This window comes from Puma concolor, chromosome E4 (assembly GCF_028749965.1).
Source record: "Puma concolor isolate L17-30 chromosome E4, mPumCon1.1.hap2, whole genome shotgun sequence".
NCBI lineage: Eukaryota > Metazoa > Chordata > Mammalia > Carnivora > Felidae > Puma > Puma concolor.
In genome coordinates, this window is record NC_141683.1 from 54,416,569 (window position 1) to 54,440,137 (window position 23,569).

The 23,569-nt window shown below is 49.4% G+C and overlaps 1 protein-coding gene across 2 annotated transcripts in view; it reads left to right on the plus strand.

The window, feature by feature from the left end:
- The window catches only part of ANKRD45 (ankyrin repeat domain 45), a 338,931-nt gene that overhangs the window by 2,948 nt on the left and 312,414 nt on the right, over positions 1-23,569 (plus strand). The gene's annotated exons all lie outside the window — the stretch shown is intronic.

Here is a 23,569-nt window from a genome sequence, read left to right on the forward strand (position 1 = left end):
GACCCCTTTCTCTCAGGTACATGGAGCGACTTCAGCCATGGTGAGCCATGGTAAGTGACTCAGGGCCTGGAAGCCGGGGCTCACAGCGGCTGCTTGGGACTCTGTGTCTCACATCCCTCAGACCTATCCCGGGAGTTTCTGAGCTGAGACCACAGGGTTTGTTGGCTTTTTGGGATTCAGGCATGTGTCTCGCTTGGGATTTTGTGCTTGCTGCACAGCCCCTGGAGGGGCTGCTTGGGATTCTGTGTCTCCCATTTCTCAGACCTTTCCCAGAAAGTTCTCTGCTGAGACCCCAGGGTCTTGAGGCTGTATGGGATTCTGTGACCCCTTCCTCTCAGGTACAGGGAGCAGCTTCAGCCATGGAGAGCCATGGTAATTGACTCATTGCCTGGAGGACGGGGCTCGCAGCAGCTGCTTGTGATTCTGTCTCTCGCATCCCTCGGACCTATCCCGGGAGTTTCTGAGCTGAGACAACACGGGTTGTTGCCTTTTTGGGATTCAGGCATGTGTCTCGCTTGGGATTTTGTGTTTGCTGCACAGCCCCTGGAGGGGCTGCTGGGTATTCTGTGTCTCCCATTTCTCAGACCTTCCCTGGAAGTTTCTCTGCTGAGACCCCAGGTGCTGGAGGCTGTATGGGATTCTGTGACCCCTTTCTCTCAGGTACAGGGAGCGGCTTCAGCCATGGTGAGCCATGGTAAGTGACTCAGGACCTGGAGGCCCGGGGCGAGCAGGTATGTCGCCAGTGCCGAAGCGAATCTGGGCTCGTGATCTCCCTCGAGGGCTGAAGTGAGGGCCCATGCCAGAAGGCGGCTCAAGTGCAGGGTTAGGGTTTGAGGCAGGCTTAGGTTGCGGTGGAGGGTCCCGGTTCAGGGTACTGTTAGGGTTAGGGTTAGGTCCCAGGAGGCTCCAGGCGCCGAACCCACAGCAGGGCAGTGGTCTTCCCGAAGGGCTAAGTTGAGGGCACAAGGGATGGTGCCGGTCAGGATCTGTCTGTGTCTGCCAAGGCCACACACGTGATTGGGCCCCTGGTCGAGGAGGCCTCCACAATCCTCTCGGGCAGCTGCAGCCGGGCCTGGGAAATGACATGGTGAGCTTCCAGGTTCCATGCCAGGTGAGCCTGCAACGCTTCTGGACCCCAGGTGCCTGGTGTTGTCAGACGTTGGAATTGGGTCCCCATGGGGCGAGAGCCTTAGCTAGGGTTAGGATTCGGTCTAGGGACGTCGCCAGGGAGGTGGCATAGGGGGGTGGGTTAAATGGGTGATGGAAAGGAGGGCACTAGTAATGAGGATCACTCGGTGTTGTATGCAACTGATGGATGACTACATTCTATACCTGAAGCTAACATTACACTGTATGTTAACCAACTGGAATTTAAATAAAACTTGAAAAAATAAATACTAAAGAAATACATAAATACATTTAAACTAAACTAAATAAATACATGTTAAAAAAAAAGACAACTCATGTGATGATGTCAATAGACACAGAAAAATCGTTCTGAGAAAATTTCGTATCATTTGTGCTAAAAATCTCTTTAAAATTCTGTGTAGAAGGAACAAATCTCAACATAAGAAAGGCCATGTATGTGAAGCCCACAGCTAATGTCATACTCAGTAGTGAAATTGTGAAAGATTTTCCACTAAGATCAGGCACAAGACAAGGATGCCCTAGATATGTGAAGGGGATTGGGTGATGCAGGCTTCTGGTTATGCAATGAATGAATCACAGATAGAAGATATAGCATAGGGGACATAGAGAATGGTACTGGACTAGTGATGCATGGTGACAGATGATAGCTACACCTGTGTTAGCATAGCAGAATGTATACATTTGTCCAATGACTATGTTGTTCATCTGAAACTAATGTAACGTAGTGTGTCAGCTATTCCCAAATAACATGTTTTTTGTTTAAACTAGGTAAAGGACTGAAATTAAAAGTTTAATGTAAAAGAACCTGTTAATATCTAATCAAGAAATGCAGTGAAGTTCCAAACTAGAAAGTTACCATATCAAATTCTGTATCATTCCTATACACTAACCCAATTATCTAAGAAGAAATAAAGAAAATCCCATTTACAATAGCATCAAAAACAATAAAAATTATAGCAATACAGTTAGCCAAGGAAATGAAAATCTCTCTACAGAAAACTATAAAACCTGTGTGCAGGAATGGAAGAAATTCAATTTGGGTGAAAGAAAGGGGAGAACACACAAGTCAGTGAAAAGCCATCCCATGTCCAACTTTCAGAGGAATTAATACAGATACAATGTCCATATTACCCAAAGCCATCTAGAGATTCAGTGCAATCTCTATCAAGACTCCGATGCAATTTTTATGCAATGAGAAAATCATATCCTAAAATTTATTTGGAACCACAAAAAGACCCCATGGAGCCAACGCAAGAAAGAACAAAACAGGAGGCATCACACTTCTTGATTTCAAGCGTCATTCTAACACAAAGAAATCAATTATGTCACTGGCATAAGCACACCCACAAGACAATGGAACAGAAATTGAGAGCCCAAACTAAACCCATGCATCACAGTCACCTAGTATTCGACAAGGGAGTCAATAATACACAGTGGAGAAGAGTAGTCTTTTGAATAACTGGTGCTGGGAAAATTGGATATTCCCATGTATAAGAACAAAGTTTGGCACCGTATAATACACCACTCCCTAGAGAGTGAAAGGAAGAAATAGAGAGAGATGTGGTTAGAGAGAAACAGAGACAAAGAGGAAGTACAAGAAGGAAAGTAGAGACCTGGTCCGGGTATGTGGACACGGTTAGATGGGCCAGGGGAGAGGGGATGTAGGAAGTGGCTCTGAGTGCTGGGGCAGAAAGGGCTTCTATCATGGGCATCAGAGTTCCATGGCCCCAAGACTCCAACATCCCTGGGTCCAAGTTCTGCAGAGGCCATTGGAATTGAAAAGATGGGTAGCCCTCATTTCTTCTGGAATTGTGAGGTTCAGCCTCACGTTCTGTCATGGAGAGGGATGTCTTGAGGGAGAGTGTGCTGCTCTTTGGCAGGTAAACTCCATAGCCTGCCCTGTGGGGAGGTGTCCCAGGGCCATCTCCCTCACTGCCCCAGGCTCTGTTGGATTTCCCCCCTCCCCCACCAGCTGGCCTTCCTCAAGTTCTGAACCCAGGCATCAGGCATTGGGTTGCCCCCAGGTCCTGCAGTCTGGACCTGGCAGAGGTGGACTCGTAATATTGAGATATATATATATATATATATATATATATATATATATATATATATATGACAATAAGGTACACATCCTCCCTCTGGGACTAGCGGTGTGCATCCAAATCATAGGTTGCTATCCTCCTCTCCACAACCAATCTGAGGAATCCAGAAGGTAGGGGAACCCTTTCAAACACCCTAGTCTTCTCTTACATGAAATTCAAAGACATTCTCTTGACCCAGCTTTCTTTTAATTCTGAGGAGATGGCAATTAGTAATTGAAGGCATAATAGTCCTATAGGAAATTGACCTATATGATGGATGGACATTATTTCATCCATCCGTATCCCTAAAGCACATTTCATTGGAAATATTAGCCAAGGATACACACTGTAAATTCACAACAGATGTGTAGCTCCCTGTAAGTTGCATTCTGACCTTGTCACATATGTGTCATCAAAGATATTATTAGTGACTTTTCAGATAAGCTTTCAACATCAAGAAGGTGATGTTAGAGAATCTGGTATAAATGGAAATTCGCAGATTCTAAATGAGGAATGATTTTTCATTTTTAATGTTTCTTTTTTTGAGAGAACCCGAGCTGGGGAGGGGGATAGAGTCGGAGACACCGAATATGAGGCAGGCTCGAGGCTCTGAGCTCTCAGGACAGAGCCTGATGCGGGGCTCAAACTCATGGACTGCAAAATCATGACTTGACTCAAAGTCGGACACTTAACCGACTAAGCCACCCAAGCGCCCCAGGAAGGATAGTTTAGTGGCAAAGAAGAAGAAATTAAAGATAGTGTAAAGGATGTCTATTTTTAATTGAAATATTGTTCACACATTTGTTGTGTTAGTTTTAGACATACATTGTCGTCATTCCATATGTCTATACGTTATGTTGTACTCAACCACAAGTGTAGCTATCCTGTGAAAGCATGCAACAATATTGTTACAGGATTGACTCCATTCCATTGGCTGTCCCTTGTATCCCTAGGACTCATTCATTCCACAACTGGACACCGGTATCTCTCTCTCTCTCTCAAAGGTGTCCATTCTTTATCTAACCTAAGTATTTTGGTGGTAAATAAAATTACCTCTTGTTCAGCATGTGTAAATCGGTGGTCTATTTTTCTGTGAATATTACTTAAAACATTACAAATGATGTCGTTACGTTAATAAATTCGGTTTCATTCTTCACTCACAAGAAAGAGAAGGAAAAGATTTTGTGTCCCAGGCCCTGTCACTAAAACCTTCCCAACGAGGAGAACAGGCTTAGTTGCCCAGAGCACCTTCGGTCTCTCAGCTGAGCAACCAGGGCCTTCAACATGGAAGGAATTCCCATGGTGGCCAGCAGAGAGGGCTCAAGAACCACAGACCCCTGAGGGGCGTGTTCCTCTGCTGGGCAGTTATAGCCAGAAGAGGGCGCACCATCTGCTTTTCTGACCCAGGGCACCTCAGAGCAGGAAGGGCTTCGATTGCTCTCAGAGGACTCAGGCCTCTGCTGGTGCCTCAGTACAGAGAGCAGAGCTGCATTTCCAGCAGGTTCTGCCACCCGCCCCAGGGGAGACCTTGGGAGCTTAGCAGCAACGTGGCATCTCCTGAGTCGCCAGAGAGAAGCTGCCTTGTTGTACTGAGTGCTGAGGAGGGGGCGCCGGGTGGCTTCCCTGGTCAAGCTGGTTGCTGAGCTGCACAGGCCTTTGCATTTTCTGGGCTGTTCCCGTGTTTCATTCCACCACTTCCTGGACAGTTTTTGAACAAGACGTATTTTACTAAAGGACTTGTGGATGGCAGGGTCCCACGACATCACCTCATAGATGCAGTCGATGGTTTGTTCCAGATTCAGGCTTGTTTCCGGGAAGTAACCCTAACAGAAATTCAGAAGCACGGGAGCTGCATTCAATTAGGACGTGGATACATGAAATGCTCGTCTCACGACCTTCTAAAAGAATGAGCTGGGACCCACGTTCCGAGTCCTGCTGGAACCAGAGACCAAGGTAAGGGCACAAACTGTCCCACACATCATACATGCTTTTTTAAAAATTTCATGGTTATTTTTCCAACCTAGTGAAGTGATAGAAAACCTGGTAGGTAAGTCTCATTAACCTTATGTTATCTTTTAATTTAAATTCCAGTGAGTGAAGACACAGTGTAATATTAGTTTCAGGGGTCCAATATAGAGCAACACTTCCACACGTCACCCGGTCTCATCCCAGGTGCACTTCTTAATCCCCATCAGCTGCTTCACCCATTCCCTCACCTCGCTGTGGAACTCCTCAGTTTGTTTCCTAGTTAAGAGTCCGTTTGTCTCCTCCCCCCCCCTCCTTTGTTTTGTTTTCTTGACATGTGTTAGTGAAATCATTGGGTATTTGTCTTTCTCCGACAGGCTTATTTCACCCAGCATAACATTCTCTCTTTCCATCCACCTCGTGGCAAATGGCAAGATTTCGTGTTTTTATGGCTAAATAATATTACATTCCATATACCACACCTCAATTTATTCATCAGTTGATGGGTGCTTGGATAGTTTCTGTAATTTGGCTTTTGTAGAAAATGCTGCTGTAAACATCACGGTGCATGTATCCCTTTGAAGATTTTGTATTCTTTGTGGAAATACCTTGTAGTGAAATTGCTGGATTGTAAGGTACTTCTATTTCCAGTTTTGTTTTGTTTTTTGACATCTCCATGTGGTTTTTCAGAGTGGCTGCACGAGTTTGCATTCCTACGCACAGTGCAAGAGGGTTATTCTTTCCCCACATCCTTGGCAACACCTGCTGTGTCATCCTTCATTGATTTTAGTCATTGTGACAGATGTGATGTTATCTCATTGTACTTTTGAATTGTATTTCCCTGGAGATCAGTATTGTTGAGCATTTTTTCATGTGTCTCTTGGCCATGTATATGTCTTCCTTCGGGAAATGTCCATTCGTGTCTTCTGCCCATTTTTAATCAGATTTCTCATTTTTTGGGTGCTGTATAACTGTATATATTTTGGACACTAACCCTTTATCCGATGTCGTTTGCAAATATCATTCTGCTGATGTTTTGGTTTTGCTGATTATTTCCTTGGTGACGGAAGGTTTTAATTTTTATAAAGACTCATTATTTTTGCTTGCGTTTCCCTTACCTCTAGAGATATATCTACAAAGACGTTTGTACAGGCAATGTCAAATAAGATACTACCCGTGTTATCCTCTGGGATTTTTATGGTTTCAGGTTTCACATATAGGTCTTTGTCCATGTTGGATTTATTTTTGTGTATGTTGTAAGAAAGTGGTCCGTTGTTTTTGTTTTGTTTTGCAGATTGCTGTCCAGTTTTTCCAAAACCATATGTGGAGGAGCCTTTTTTTAATTTATGTATTTATTTTTGAGAGAGAGAGAGAGAGAGAGAGAGAGAGAGGGCATGCAGAAGAGGGGCATAGAGAAATGGAGAGAGAGAATCCCACGCATGCTCTGCACTGCCCTGAGATCATGACCTGAGCTGAATCCACCATCACACGCTTTCGTGACTGGGCCACCCATGTGTCCCAAGACTATCTTTTCTTCCATTGGATGTTCTTTCCTGCTTTGCTGAGAATTAATTGACCATAGAGGTGTGAGTTTATTTCTGGGTGTCCATGCTATTGATCTATGTGTATGAGTTTGTTGTTGTTGTTATTTTTTGTTGTTGTTTTGTCAGTACTGTTCAGTACGGACATACTGATCATACTGTTCTGATCGGTACAGCTTTGTAATATAACCTAAAGTTTGGAATTGTGATGTCTCCAGCTTTGCTTTTCTTCTCCAAGTTTGTGTTGGCTGTTTGGGGACTTTTGTCATTCCATACAAATTTTGAGATTATTTGTTCTTGTTCTGTGACAAATGCTTTTGTTAGTGTGATATCCCTATCACACTTCATTTCATTATATGTGTAGATTGTTTTGAGGAGTGTAGACATTTTAACAGTATTTTGTGCTTCCCATCCATGAACATGAAATGTATGTCCATTTCTTTGTGTCCTCTTCCATTTATTTCATCAGTGTTTCATAGCCTTTAGAGTACAGGTCCTTCACCTCTTTGGTTAGGTTTATTCCTGGTTTCTTGTGGTATTTGTGAGCCTGTCAATGGGATTGATCCCTTACTTTCTCTCTGTGTTAATTCATGATTTGTGTTAGAAATTTAATACATCTATGTTCCTTGATTTCTGTATATTGTGACTTGTCAAATTCATATATCAATTCTAGCAATTTTTTTTTAGCATTTATTTATTTTTGAGACAGAGAGAGACAGAGCATGAATGGGGGAAGGGCAGAGAGAGAGGGAGACACAGAATCGGAAGCAGGCTCCAGGCTCTGAGCCATCAGCCCAGAGCCTGACGCGGGGCTCGAACTCCCGGAACGTGAGATCGTGACCTGACCCGAAGTCGGATGCTCAACCGACTGAGCCACCCAGGCACCCCAATTCTAGCAATTTTTAAGGGAGCCTTTCATGTTTCTTATAGAACCTATCATGTCAGTTCCAAACAGCGAAAGTGCTACTTCTTACTTGCCGATTTGGATGCCTCTTATTTCTTTTTGTTGTCTGAGTGCTGTGGTTAGGGTTTCCCATACTATGTGGGATAACAGTGGTGAGAGGGGTCATTCCTGTCTTGTCCCTGACTTTGGAAGAAAAACTTTCAATTTTTACCCATTGAGAATGAGATGAGCTGTGGGTTTTTCATAGATGACCTTTATTATGTGCAGGTAGGTTGAGTCTCAATGTACTTTGCTGAGGGTTTTTATCATGAATGGATGTGACATTTTATCAAATAGTTTTCCTGCATCTGTTGAAAGCATCCTATTGTTCTTATTCTTTCTTCTATTACTGTGGTGCAGCATGTGGATTGATATGTGAATGTGGAACCACGCTTGCAGCCCAGGAATATATCCCACTTGGTTATGGTAAATGATTCTATTAATGTATTGTTGACTTTAATTTGAAGGTATTTTCATGAGAATTTCGGCATACATAGTCATCAGGCTATTGCTCTGCAGTTTTATTTAAAATTTTTTAAACATCTTTTTAAATGCTTATTTCTTTCCTTAGATAGAGTACATAAAAGTGAGGGAGGGGCAGAGAGACAGGGAGAGAGAGAATCCTGGCCATGCCCCACACTGTCATGGCAGGGCCCAGCGTGGGACTCGAACCCATGCACCGCAAGATAATGTCCTAATCCAAAATTAAGAGTTGGACAGTAAACCGACCGACCCACACAGGCGCCGCTGCAGTTTTCGGTTTTAGTGGAGGCTTCATCTCGTTTTGGTATCAGGGTAATGATGGCCTCATACGATGAATTTGTAAGTTTTCCTTCTTTTTTTATTTTTTGTAATAATTCGAGGAGAATACATATTACCTCTTCCTTAAATGGATGGTAGAATTCATCAATGAAGCCATCTGGCCATGAACTCTTGTGTTGGGGGGAGATTTTTAATTACTGATGGGGTATCTCTCTGTTTTCAGATTTTAGGTATCTTCCTGTTTCAGTTTTGGTAGTGTGTGTGTTTCTAGGAATTTGTCCATTTTTCTCAGAGTGTCCAATTTGTTGCATATAGTTGTTCATAATATTATCTTCTAATTGTATTTTTGTGGTGTTGACTGTCATTTCTCCTTTCTTATTTGTGATTTCATTTATTTGAGTCCTTTCTGCTTTCTTTGTGAAGAGTCTGCCTAGGAGGTTTTCCAGTTGATTACTGCTTTCAATGAACCAGCCCCTGGTTTCATTGATTTGGTCTAGTGTCTTTTTGGTTTCTATATTCCTTATTTCTGCCCTAAACTCTATTATTTCCTTCCTTCTGCTGCTCTTTTTCTCATTCCTTTAGGTGTAAGTTAGGATTCTTTGAGATTTTTCTTGCTCTTTAAGGTAGGCTTGTATTGCTATATACTTCCATCATAGACTGCTTTTGCCACATTCCAAAGGGTTTTACCAGTGTATTTTCATTTTCATTTGTTTCAGTGTATTTTCTCATTGATTTCCTGTTTGACCCATTCATTTAGTAGCATGTTATTTGACCATCCTTTATTTGTGGCCTTCCCCCCACCCCGCCCTTTTTTTGTGGTTGACTTCAAGTTTCCTAGCTTTGTGGTTAGAAAAGATGCTTGGTCTGGTCTCTGTCGTTGGGTACCTCTTGAGGCCTGATTTGTGACCTAGAATGTGATCAATTCTGGAGAACGTCCCAGGTATGCTTGAAAAGAATGTGTACTCTGCCATTTTAGTATGGAGTGTTCTGAATATATCTGTTAAACCCTTCTGGTCCAGTGTGTCATTCAAAGCCATTGTTTCCTTGTTGACTTTCTGTTTATAGGTTCTGTCCATTGATGTGAGTGATGTGTTAAAGTCCTCTACTATCATCATATTATTATAAATGGGTTCCTTTATGGTTGTTGCTAAATGTTTTATATACTTGGTGATCGCATGTTGGGTGCATCAAACTTTACAATCATTGGATCTTCTTGTTTGGCTGTCCCCTTTAGTATGAGATCGTGTCTGTCTTCATCTCTTGTTATAGCTGTATGTATGTATGTATGTATGTATGTATGTATGTATGTATTTTAATTTAAGTCTTAGTTGACATACAGTGCATTCTCAGATTTAGGAGTAGAATTCGGTGATTCATCCTTTACATACAACACCCAGTGCTCATCACAACAAGTGCTCTCCTTAATACTCGTCCTCCATCTAGCCCAGCGCTGACCCATCTCCCTCCATCAACTTTCACTTTTTTTTCTCTAACATCAAGAGACTCATGTGGTTTGTTACCACGCTTCTCTTTTCCTGGCTCCTTCCCTAGTTTTCATGTGTTTTGTTTCTTAACTTCCACATGAGTGAAATCATATATGTGTCTTTCTCTGATTGACATATTTCACTTAGCATAATACATTTGAGCTCCATCCACATCGTTGCAAATGGCAAGATTTCATTCTTCTTGAAGCTGAGTTATATTTCATTGTATATACGTATGCATGTATATATGAACATACACATATGTCCATATGCATGTATATACGTATGCATATATATATGAACATACACATATGTCCATATGCATATACATACGTATACATACACACACACACACCACAACTTCTTTACACCTTCACCAGTTGATGGATACTTGGGCTTGCTCCATAGTTGGGCTACTGTTGATAATTCTGCTATAAATATTGGGTGCATGCAATGTCACTATTAGGTATTTACCCAAAGGGTACCAAAATAGAGTCTCGGTTTTAAAGTTTATTTTGCCTGATATAAGTATTGCTACTGGCTTTCTTTTGACATTATTGGCATGATAAATATTTCTTCATTCCCTCACTTCAAATCTGCAGGAGACTTGGGGTGCCTGGGTGGCTCAGTCGGTTAAGGGGCCGACTTTGGCTCAGGTCATGATCTCGCGGTCCGTGAGATCGAGCCCCGCGTCGGGCTCTGTGCTGACAGCTCAGAGCCTGGAGCCTGTTTCAGATTCTGTGCCTCCCTCTCTCTGACCCTCCCCCGTCATGCTCTGTCTCTCTCTGTCTCAAAAATAAATAAACATTAAAAAAGAAAGTAAAAAAAAATAACAAATCTGCAGGAGACTTCAGTCCAAATAAGGCTTTGTAGGCAGCATCTAGATAGACATTGTTTTTTGTTTGCCTTTTTGTTTGTTTGTTTTGTCCATTCTGACGCCCTATCCAATGTCTTTGGATTGGAGCATTTAGTCCATTTATAGTCAGAGTGATTATTGATAGCTATATATTTAGTCCCATTCTACTAGTTGTTTTGTCATTGTTTCTTGATGTTTTCTCTGATCCTTTCTTGTCTGTAACACTTTTAGTCTTTCCTTTCCACTCAAGAGCCCGATTTAAATATTCTTTTCTTTTGACTGGTGGTACATTTCTTTACTCATTTTTAATATTTCTTCTTTTTAAAATTTAAGCCCAAGTTAGTTACCTTATAGAGGAATACAGTTTCAGCAGTAGAATTTAGTGATCCATCAAGTACAAAATATACCCAATACTCATCCCAAGGTCCACCCCTAATGCCCATCACCCATTTAGCCCATACCCCTATTCAGTAACCCTCCAGGAACCCTGAGATTCTTCCCTCTATTTAACAGTCTCTTATCATTTGACTCCCTCTCTGTGTGTATCTTATCTTTGCTTTCCTTGCACTATGTTCATCAGTTTTATTAAATTCGACAGATGAGAGAAATCATAGGATGTGTGTCGTTCTCTGACATATTTTGCTTAGCTTAATAAAGTCCGGTTCCATCCACGTTGTTGCAAATAGCGAGATCTCATTCTTTTTGATCGCCGAGTAATAGTCCATTGTATGAATATACCATATCTTCTTTATCCATTCATCTGTCAGTGGTCATTTGGGCTCTTTGCATAACTTAGCTATTGTTGATAAGGCTGCTGGAAATATTGGAGTACACGTGCCACTTCGAGTCAGCGTTAGTGTATCTTTTGGATAAATACCTAGTAGTGCAATTGCTGGGTCCTAGTGTAGTTCTATTTTTTGTTTTGGTGACGAATCTCCATACTATTGTCCAGAATGGCTACACCACTTTGCATTCCCACCAGCATTGCAAAAGTGTTCCCTTTCCCTGAATCCTTGCCAACATCTGTCGTTTCTGGAGATGTTAATTTTAGCCATTCTGATAGGTGTGAGGGGATATCTCATTGTGCTTTCGATTTGTATTTCAGTGATGATGAGTGAGATTGAGCATCTTTTCATGTGTGACCAATCTGGATGTCATCTTTCTTAAAGTGTCTCTTCATGTCTTTTGCCCATTTCTTCACTGGATTATTTGGTTTCTGGGTGTTGAGTGTGATCAGTTTTTTATAGATTTTGGATACTAACCCTTTATCTGATATGTCACCTGCAAATATCTTCTCCCATTTCATTCAGTTGCCTTTTAGTTTGGCTGATTTTGTCCCCTGCTGTGCAGAAGCTTTTTATCTTCAGGACCCAATAGTTCATTGTGGTTTTTATTGCCCTTGCTTCTGGAGACATGACAAGTGAGAAGTTGCTGCGGCCAGGATCAAGGAGGTACATTGCCTGTTATCTCCTCTAGGATTTTGATGGTTCCTGACTTACATTTAGATCATTCACCCATTTTGAGGTGTGTGTGTGTGTGTGTGTGTGTGTGCGCGTCGTTTAAGAACAGAGTCCAGGTTCGTCATTCTCACTGTCCAGTATTCCTAGTACCATTTGCTGAAGAGACTGATTCCATTGGATATTCTTTCTGTGTTAACAAAGATTACTCACCATATGTTTGAGGGTATATTTCTGGGTTCCATATTCTGTTCCATTGACGTCTGTCTCCATTTCTGTGCCTGTACATACTGTCTTGATGAATGCCGCTTTCTAATACACCATAAATCCAAAATAGTCATATTTCCACCTTTGTTTTCTTTTTCAACATGACTTTGGCTTTTGGTATCTTTTCTGGATCCTTACACATTTTAGGGTTGTTTGTTCTAGCTCTGTGGAGAAATCTCGTGTTATTTTGATAGGGATTGCATTGAGTGTGTCGATTGCTTTGGTAGTATTGACATCTTAACAATGTTTGTTCTTCTAATACGTGAGCATGGAATGTTTTCCATTTCTTTGGGTTTCTTCAATTTTTCTCATAGACAATTTATGGTTTGTTGCTTACATCCCCATTGGGAGAGAGTCTGAGCTAGGGTTAGGGTTCGGTCCAGGACGTTGCCAGGGCCAAAGCAACTCCAGTCTTGTGATCTCCCTAGAGGAATGAAGTAAGGGACCAGGAGACAGCAGGGATCAAGTGTTTGATTAGGTTTCAAGATCGGGTTAAGATTCGGTTGAGGTTTCAGGTTAGGGGTAGGGTTTGGGTTAGGACCCGAGAGGCTCCAGGTACTGAACCCACAGCAGGGCAGTGGTCACCCGAATGGGCTAAGTTGAGGGCACAGGGGAGAGGGCTGGTAAGGTTCATTCTTTGGCTTCCTGGCCACGCAAATCTATGGGCCACTGGTTGGGTAGGCCTCAGGAATTCTCTCAGACAACTGCAGCCTGGCCTGCAGAATGACATTGTGAGTTTCCAGGCACCATGCCGAGGGACACTGCCCCGCTTCTGGAACCCCAGGCGCGTGGTGTTGCCAGACCTTGGGATCGGGTCCCCAAGGGGAGAGAGCCTAGGCTACAGTTAGTGTTTGGACCAGAGACGTAGCCAGCATCGAAGCGACTCCAGTCTCAAGATCTCCCTCGAGAGATGAAGTGAGGGCCCATGCGAAGGTGAGGTTAAAATGAAGGGATAGGGTTCAAGGCCGGCTTAGGATTCGGTGGAGGGTCCGGTTAAGGGTAGGGTTGGGGTTACGTCCCAGGAGGCCCCAGGTGCTGAAGCCAGAACACTGCAGTGGTCTCCCCGAAGGACTGAGTTCAGGGCACAAGGGAGAGTGCCGGGCAGGATCAGACTCTGTTCTTCCAAGGCCACACAACTCTATGAGCGCCTGGTCAGGGAAGACTCAGGAATCCTCTCTGGCAGCTGCAACAGGCATGGGAAACAATATGGTGACCTTCCAGATACCATAACAAGTGTCCATGCAACCCTGCAGGACCCAAGGCGTATGGTGTTTTCACACCTAGGGATTAGGTCCCCATGGGGAGAGAGCCTTAGCTAGGATTAGGGTTTGGTCCAGGGACGTCGCCAGGGCTGAAGCCACATTGGTCTCGTAATCTCTCTCAAGGCCTGAAATGAGGGCCCAATCGACGGGGCGGCTCAAGGGGAGAGTTAGGTTTCGAGGACGGCTGAGATTTCGGTGGAGGGTTGTGACACAGGGTAGGTTTAGGGTGTTTAGATGCCAGGACGCTCTAGAAGACGTACCCACAGAAAGGCAGTGGTCTCCCTGAAGGGCTGGGTTGAGGACACAAGGGAGGGTGCCGGTCAGGATCCGTCTTTGTCTGCCAAGGCCAGACATGTCATAGGAGCCCTGTTTGATGAGGCCTCCAGAATCCTCTCGGGCAGCTGCAGCCGGGCCTGGGAAAAGACATGGTGAGCTTCCAGGTTCCATGCCGAGTGAGCCTGCACCGCTTCTGTACCCCAGGCACCTAGTGTTGTCCAATGGTGGAATGCGTCCCCATGGGGCGAGTGCCTTCTCTAGGTTTAGGGTTCGGTCCAAGGAGGAAGCCAGGGTCATAGTGACTCCATCTCTTGATCTCCAGCAAGGCCTGAAGTGAGGGCCCATACGAAAAGCAGCTCAAGTGCATGGTTAGGGTTCGAGGCAGGCTTAGGTTTTGGTAGAGGGTCCCGGTTAGGGGTACGGTTAGGGTTAGGGTTAAGTCCCAGGTGGCTCTAGGCGCCGAACCCAGAGAAGGGCAGTGGTCTCCCAGCAGGGCTGAATTGAGGGAACAAGGGACGGTGACGGTCAGGATTAGTCTTTGGTTGCCAAGGCCACACACGTCGATGGGCCCCTGGTCGAGGAGGCCTCCGGAATCCTCTCTGGCAAATGAAACCTGGAGTGGGAAACGATATGCTGAGCTTCCAGGTTCCATGCAGAGTGAGCCTGAACCACTTCTCGACCCAGGCACGTGGTGTTGTCAGACGGTGGAATTGGGTCCACATGGGGAGAGAGCCTTAGGTAGGGTAGGGTTCGGGCCAGGGACGTCGCCAGGGCCGACGCGACTCCAGTCTCGTGATCTCTCTCTAGGCCTGAAATGAGGGCCCATGCGACAAGGTGGCTCAAGTGCAGGTTTAGGGTTCAAGGCAGGCTTAGGTTTCAATGGAGGGTCCGGGATAGGTATAGGGTTAGGGTTAGGGTTAGGACCCAGGAGGCTCCAGGCGCTGAGCCAACAGCAGAGCAGTGGTCTCCCTGAAGGGCTGAGTTGTGGGCACAAGGGACGGTGACGGTCAGCATCATTATTTAGCTGCCAAGGTCACACACGTCGACGGGTCCCTGGTCGAGGCGGTCTCCGGAATCCTCTCTGGCAGATGCAAACCAGCCTGGGAAACGACATGTTGTGCTTCCAGCTTCCATGCCAAGTGAGCTTGCACCGCTTCTGTACGCCAGGCTCGTGCTGTTGTCAGATGGTGGAATTGGATCCCCATGGGCACAGAGCCTTAGCTAGGGTTAGGGTTCGGTCCAGGTACGTCGCCAGCGCCAAATCGACACCGGTCCCGTGATCTCCCTTGAGGGCTGAAGTGAGGGCCCATGCCACAAGGCTGCTCAAGTGCAGGGTTAGGGTTGAGGCAGGGTTAGGTTTCAGTGGAGGTTCCCGGTTTGGGGTAGGGTTAGGGTTAGGGTTAGGTCCCAGGAATCTGCAGGCACCGAACCCACAATGGGGCTGTGGTCTCCCCGAAGGGCTGAGTTGACGGCACAAGGGAGGGTGCCGGTCAGGATCCTTCTTTGGCTGCGAAGGCCACAACGTCGATGGGTCCCTGGTGGAGGAGGCCTCCGGAATCCTTTCGGGCAGCTGCAGCCAGGCCTGCGAAACGACATGTTGAGCTTCCACGTTCCATGGCGACTGAGCCTGCCATGCTTCTGGACCCCAGGTCATGGTGTTGTCAGACGTTGGAATTGGGTCCCCATGGGGAGAGAGCCGTAGCCAGGGTAGGGTTCGGGCCAGGGACGTTGCCAGGGCCGAAGTGACTCCGTTCTCGTGATCTGCCTTGAGGGCTGATGTGAGGGCCCATGCCATAAGGCGGCTCATGTGCAGGGTTAGAGATCGAGGCAGGCTTAGGTTTCGGTGGAGGGTCCCGGTTCAGGTTAGGGTTAGGGTTAGGTCCCACGAGGCTCCAGGCACCGAACCAACACCAGGGCAGTGGTCTCCACGAAGGGCTCAGTTGAGGGCACAAGGGACGGTGCCGGTCAGGATCAGTCTTTCGGTGAAAAGGCCACACACATCGATGGGTCCCTGTTCGAGGAGGCCTCTGGAATCCTCTCGGGCACCTGCAGCCGAGGCTGGGAAACAACAAGGTGAGCTTCCAGGTTCCCTGCAAAGTGAGCCTGCACTCTTCTGGTCCCCAGGTGCGTGATGTTGTAAGACGTTGGAATTGGGTCCCCATGAGGAGAGAGCCTTCGCTAGGGTTAGTGTTCAGTCCAGGGACATCGCTAGGGCTGAAGTGACTCCAGTCTCATGATTTCCCCTGAGGACAGAAGTGAGGGCCCATGCAGCAAGTTGGCTCAGGTGCGGGGTGAGGGTTCGTGGCAGGCTTAGGTTTCAGTGGAGGGGCCCGGTTCCGGTTAGGGTTAGGGTTAGGTCCCTGGAGTCTCCAGGCGCCGAACCCACAGCAGGGCAGTGGTCTCCCCGAAGGGCTGAGTTCAGAGCACAATGGAGGGTGCCGGTCAGGATCCGTCTTTCGCTGCCAAGGCCACACACGTCAATCGGCCTCTGGTCGAGAGGCCTCCACAATCCTCTCGGGCAGCTGCAGCCGGGGATGGGCAACAACATAGTGAGCTTCCAGGTTCCATGCTGAGTCAGCCTGCACCGCTTCTGGACACCAGGCGCTTGTGTTGTCAGACGTTGGAATTGGGTCCCCATGGGGAGAGAGCCTTAGGTAGGGTTAGGGTTCGGTCCAGGTACGTTGCCAGGGATGATGCGACTCGGGTCTCGTGAACTCTCTCGAGCGCTGAAGTGAGGACTCATGCCGCAAATCAGCTCAAGTGTAGGGTTAGCGTTGGAGGCAGACTTAGGTTTCGGTGGAGGGTCCCGGTTCAGGGTAGGGTAAGGGTTAGATCCCAGGAGCCTCCAGGCGCTGAATGCACAGCAGGGCAGTGGTCTCCCCAAAGGGCTGAATTGAGGGTACAAGGCGGGTGCAGGTCAGGATCAGTCTTTGGGTGACAAGGCCACACACGTTGATGGGCCGCTGGTCGAGGAGGCCTCCGGAATCCTCTCTGGCATCTGCAGCTGAGCTTGGGAAACAACATGGTGAGCTTCCAGGTTCCATGCAAAATGAGCCTTCACCGCTTCTGGCCCCCAGGCGCATGATGTTGTCAGACGTTGGAATTGGGTCCCCATGGGGAGAGAGCCTTCGCTAAGTTTAGGGTTCGGTCCACGGTCGTCACTAGGGCTGAAGCGACTCCACTCTTGTGATTTCCCTCGAGGACAGAAGTGAGGGCCCATGCAGCAAGGTGGCTAATGTGCAGGGTTCGGGTTCGAGGCAGGCTTAGGTTTCGGTGGAAGGGCCTGTTTCAGGGTAGGGTTAGGTCCCTGGAGTCTCCAGGCAGCAAACCCACAGTAGGGCAGTGGTCTCCCCGAAGGGCTGAGTTGATGGCACGAGGGAGGGTGCTGGTCAGGATCCCTTTTTGGTTGCTAAGGCCACACAGGTCGATGGGCACCTGCTCGAAGAGGCCACCGGGATCCTCTCGGGCAACTGCAGCTGGGGATGGGAAACGACATGGTGAGCTTCCAGGTTCCATGCCAAGTCAGCCTGCACCACTTCTGCACCCCAGTCTCGTGGTGTTTTCAGACGTTGGAAATGGGTCCCCATTGGGAGAGAGCCCTAGCTATGGTTAGGTTTAGGTCCAGGGACATCGCCAGGGCCAAAGCGACTCTGGTCTCGTGATCTCCCTCGAGTGCTGAAGTGAGGGCCCATGCAGCAAGGTGGCTCAAGTGCAGGGTTAGGGTTCGAGGAAGGCTTAGGATTCCGTGGAGGTGCCCAGTTCAGGGTAGGGTTAGGGTTAGGGTTAGGTTCCAGGAGGCTCCAAGCGCCGAACCCACAGCATGGCAGTGGTCTCCGCGAAGGGCTGAGTTGAGGGCACAAGGGAGGGTGCCTGTCAGGATCATTCTTTGGCTGCTAAGGCCACACACGTCGATGGGCCCCTGGTCGATGAGGCCTCTGGAATCCTCTCGGGCAGCTGCAGGCGGGCCTGGGAATCGACATGTTGAGCTTCCAGATTCCATGCCGAGTCAGCCTGCATAGCTTCTGCACCCCAGGCGCGTGGTGTTGTCAGACGTTGGAATTGGGTCCCCATGGGGAAAGAGCCTTAGCTAGGGTTAGGTTTCAGTCCAGGGACATTGCCAGGGCCGACGTGACTCCGGTGTCTTGATCTCCCTTGAGGGCTGAAATGAGGGCCCATGCTACAAGGCTGCTCAAGAGCAGGGTCAGTGTTTGAGGCAGGCTTAGGATTCGGTGGAGGTGCCAGGTTTGGGGTAGGGTTAGGGTAAGGGTTAAGTCCCTGGAGGCTCCAGGCGCCGAACCCACAGCAGGACAGTGGTCTCCCCGAAGGGCTGAGTTGAGGGCACAAGGGAGGGTGCCGGTCAGGATCCGTCTTTGGCTGCCAAGGCCACACACGTCGATTGGCCTCTGTTTGAGGAGGCCTCCGGAATCCTCTCTGACACCTGTAGCCTGGCCTGGGAAACGTCATGGTGAGCTTCCAGGTTCCATGCCAAGGCAGCCTGCACCACTTTGGACCCCAGGCGCGTGGTGTTGTCAGACGTTGGAATTGGGTCCACATGGGAAGAGAGCCTTAGCTAGGGTTAGGGTTCAGTCCAGGGACGTCGCCAGGGCTGAAGCGACTCTGGTCTCGTGATCTCCCTCGAGGGTTGAAGTGAGGGCCCATGCCAGAAGGCGGCTCAATTGCAGGGTTAGGGTTCTAGGCAGGCTTAGGTTTCGGTGGTGGGTCCCAGTTCGGGGTAGGCTTAGGGTTAGGGTTAGGTCCCACGAGGATCCATGCGCCGAACCCACAGCAGGGCAATATTCTTCCCGAAGGGCTGAGTTGAGGGCAGAAGGGAGGGTGCCGGTCAGGATCCGTCTTTGGCTTCTAAGGCCACACACGTCGATCGGTCTTCGGTCGATGAGACCTCCGGGAACCTCTTGGGCAGCTGCCAGCTTGGGATGGGAAACGACATGGTGAGCTTCCAGGTTCCATGCCAAGTCAGCCTGCACCGCTTCTGGACCCCAGGTGCATTGTGTTTTTAGATGTTGGAAGTGGGACACATGGGGAGAGAGCCTTAGCTAGGGTTAGGGTTTGGTCCAGGGATGTTGCAAGGGCCGAAGCGACTCCGGTCTCGTGATCTCCCTCAAGGGATGAAGTGTCGGCCATGCGACAAGGCGACTCATGTGCAGGGTCAGGTTCGAGGCAGGCTTATGTTTCGTTCGAGTTTCCCGGTTAGGGTTAGGTGTAGGTTAGGTCCCAGCATTCTCCTGGGGCCGAATCCACAGAAGGGCAATGGTGTCTCCAAAGGGCTGAGTTGAGGGCACAAGGGACGGTGACGGTCTGGATCAGTCTTTGGCTCCCAAGGCCACACATGTCGATCGGCCCTTTTTGAGGAAGGCTCGGATTCCTCTTGGTCAGCTGCAGACCGGCCTGGGAAATGACATCTTGAGCTTCCATGTTCCATTCCGAATGAGCCTGCACGATTCTGGACCCCAGGGGCGTGGTGTTGCCAGACGGTGGATTTGGGTCCCCATGGAGAGAGAGCTTTAGCTAGGGTTAGGGTTCGGTCCAGGGACGTCGCCAGGACCGAAGCGACTCCGGTCTCGTGATCTCCGTCGAGGTCTGAAGTGAGGGCCCATGCGACAAGGCGGCTCAAGTGCAGGGTATGGTTCGAGGCAGGCATAGGTTTCGGTAGAGGGTCCCTGTTAGGGGAAGGGCTAGGGTTAAGTCCCAGGAGGCTCCAGGCGCCGAACCCACAGCAGGGCAGTGGTCGCCCCAAGGGGATGAATTGAGGACACAAGGGACGGTGACGGTCAGGATCCGTCTTTGGCTGCCAAGGCCACACACGTTGATGGGCCCCTGGTCGAGGAGGCCTCCAGAATCCTTGTGGGCAGCTGCACCCCGGTCTGAGAAATGACATGCTGAGCTTCCATGTTCCATTCCGAGTGAGGCTGCACCGCTTCTGGACCCCAGGCGCATGGTGTTGTCAAAGGGTGGAATTGAGTCCTTAATGGGAAAGAGCCTTAGAAAGGGTTAGGTTTTGGTCCAAGGACTTCACGAGGACCGACGCGACTCTGGTCTCGTGATCTCCCTCAAGGGCTGAAGTGACGGCTCATGCGGCAAGCCGTCTCAAGTGCAGGGTTCGAGGCAGGCTTATGTTTCGGTGGAGGTTCCCGGTTAGGGGTAGGGTTAGGGTTAGGTTAGGTCCCAGGATTCTCCAGGTGCCGAATCCACAGCAGGGCAGTGAACTCCCCGATGGGCTGAGTTGAGGGCACAAGGCACGGTGACGGTCAGGATCAGTCTTTGGCTACAAAGGCCACACAAGTCGATTGGCCCCTGTTCGAGGAGGCCTCCGGAATCCTCTGGAGCAGCTGCATCCCGGCCTTGAAACGACATGCTGAGATTCCAGTTTCCATGCCGAGTGAGCCTGCACCACTTCTGGACCCCAGGCACCTAGTGTTGTCCAATGGTGGAATTGGGTCCCCATGGGGCGAGTGCCTTCTCTAGGGTTAGGGTTCGGTCCAAGGAGGAAGCCAGCGTCATAGCGACTCCATGTCTTGATCTCCAGCGAGGCCTGAAGTGAGGGTCCATACGAAAAGCAGCTCAAGTGCAGGTTTATGGTTCGAGGCAGGCTTAGGTTTCAGTGGAGGTTCCGGGATAGGTGTAGGGTTAGGGTTAGGGTTAGAACCCAGGAGGCTCCAGGCGCTGAATCAACAGAAGGGCAGTGGTCTCCCCAAAGCACTGAGTTGTGTGCACAAGGGGCGGTGACGTTCAGCATCATTCTTTAGCTGCCAAGGCCACACACGTCGATGGGTCCCTGGTCGAGGAGGTCTGCGGAATCCTCTCTGGCAGATGCAAACCAGCCTGGGAAACGACATGTTGTGCTTCCAGCTTCCATGCCAAGTGAGCTTCCGCCGCTTCTGTAAGCCAGGCTCGTGCTGTTGTCAGATGGTGGCATTGGATCCCCATGGGCACAGAGCCTTAGCTAGGGTTAGGGTTCGGTCCAGGTACGTCGCCAGGGCCGAATCGACAACGGTCCCGTGATCTCCCTCGAGGGCTGAAGTGAGGGCCCATGCGACAAGGTGGCTCAAGTGCAGGGTTAGGGTTGAGGCAGGCTTAGGTTTCGGTGGAGGGTCCCGGTTATGGGTAGGGTTAGGTTTAGGCCCCAGGAGGCTCCAGGCGCCGAACCCACAGAAGGGCAGTGGTCTCCCCGAAGGTCTGAGGTGAGGACACAAGGGACGGTGACTGTCAGGATCAGTGTTGGCTTCCAAGCCCACACACCTCGATGGGCCCCTGTTTGAGAAGGCCTCCGGAATATATCGGGTAGATGCAGCCCGGACAGGGAAACAACATGTTGAGCTTCCAGGCTCCATGCAGAGTGACCCTCAACGCTTCTGGACCCTAGGCGCATGGTGTTGACAGACATTGGAATTGGGTCCCCAGGGGGAGAGAGCCTTAGCCAGGGTTAGGGTTTGGTCCAGGGAGGTCGCTAGGGCCGTAGCGACTCTGGTCTCATGATCTCCCTCGAGGGCTGAAGTGAGCGCTCATGCGACAAGGTGGCTCAAGTGCAGGATTAGGTTCGAGACAGTCTTAGGTTTCAGTGGAGGGTCCCGGTTAGGGGTACGGTTAGGGTTAAGTCCCAGAGGGCTCACGGCGCCGAACCCATACCAGGGCAGTGGTCTCCCCGAAAGGCTGAGTTGAGGGCACAAGGGTCGTTGACAATCAGAAACAGTGTTTGGCTGCCAAGGCCACACACGTCGATGGGCCCCTGGTCGAGGACGCCTCCGAATCCTCACAGGCAGCTGCAGCCCGGCCTGGGAAATGACATCTTGAGCTTCCATGTTCCATGCTGAGTTAGCCTGCACTGCTTCTGGACCCCAGGCGCGTGGTGTTGTCAGACGTTGAAATTGGGTCCCCTTGGGTAGAGAGCCTTTGCTAGGGTTAGGGTTTGGTCCAGGGACGTCGCCAGGGCCGAAGCGACTCCAGTCTCATGATCTCCCTCGATGGCTGAAGTGAGGGCCCTTGCCACAAGCGGCTCAAGTGCAGGGTTAGGGTTCAAGGCAGGCTTAGGTTTCGGTGGAGGGGCCCGGTTTGTGGTAGCGTTAGGGTTAGGTCCCAGGAGGCTCCAGGCGCTGAATCCACAGCATAGCAGTGGTCTCTCCACAGAGCTGAGTTGAGGACACAAGTGACGGGGACACTCATGATCATTCTTTGGCTGCCAAGGCCACACATTTTGATGGGCCCCTTGTCGAGGAGGCCTCCGGAATCCTCTGGGGCAGCTGCATCCCGGTCTGGGAAACGACATGCTGAGCTTCCAGGTTCCACGCAGAGTGAGCCTGAACCGCTTCCGGACCCTAGCACGTGGTGTTTTCAGACGGTAGAATTGGGTACCCGTGGGAGAGAGCCTTAGCTAGGGTTAGGGTTCAGTCCAGCGACGTCGCCAGTGCCAAAGCGACTCCGGTCTTGTGACCTACCTCGAGGGCTGAAGTGAGGGCCCATGTGACAAGGCGACACAAGTGGAGTGTTAGGGTTCAAGGCCAGCTTAGGTTTCAGTGGAGGTTCCCAGTTCGAGGTAGTTTTAGCGTTAGGGATAAGTCCCAGGAGGCTCCAGGCGCCGAAGCCACAGCAGGGCAGTGGTCTCCCCAAAGGGTAGAGTTGAGGGCATAAGTGAGGGTGCCGGTCAGATTCAGTCTTTGGCTGCCAAGGCCACACACGTCGATGGTCCCTGGTCGGGGAGGCCTTTGGAATCCTCTTGGGCACCTGCAGCTGGGCCTGGGAAACGACATGGTGAACTTCCAGGTTCCATGCCGAGTGTCTGCACTGCTTGTGTACGCCAGGCGCGTGGTGTTGTCAGAAGTTGTATTGCGTCCCCATGGGGAGAGATCCTTAGCTAGGGTTAGGGTTTGGTCCAGGGACGTTGCCAGGTCCGAAGCGACTACGCTCTCGTTATGTCCCTCGAGGGCTGAAGTGAAGGCCCATCCAACAGGGCATCTCAAGTTTAGGGTTCGGTTACGAGGCCAGCTTAGTTTTCAGTGGACGGAACTGGTTCGAGGTAGGGTTAGGGTTAGTTTTCAGTAGGCTCCAGGCGCCGAACCCATAGCAGGCCAGTGGTCTCCCCGAAGGGCTGTGTTGGGGGCACAAGGTAGAGTGACGGTCAGGGTCAGTCTTTGGCTGCCAAGGCCACACATGTCGATGGGCCCCTTGTCGGGGAGGCCTCAGGAATCCTCTCGGGCAGATGCAGCCTGGCCTGGGAAATGACACGGACAGCTTCCAGGTTCCATGCCGAGTGAGCCTGCACCGCTTCTGGACCCCAGGCAAGTGGTGTTGTCAGATTTTGGTATTGGGTCCCCATGGGGAGAGTGCCTTAGCTAGGGTTAGGTTTCTTTCCAGGGATGTCGCCAGGGTCGAAACGACTCTGGTCTCGTATTCTCCCTCGGGCCTGAAGTGAGGGCCCATGCAACGGGACGGCTCAAGTGTAGGGTCAGGGTTCGAGGCTGGCTTAGTTTTCGGAGCAGGGTCCTGGTTTGGGGTAGGGTTAGGTTTAGGTCCC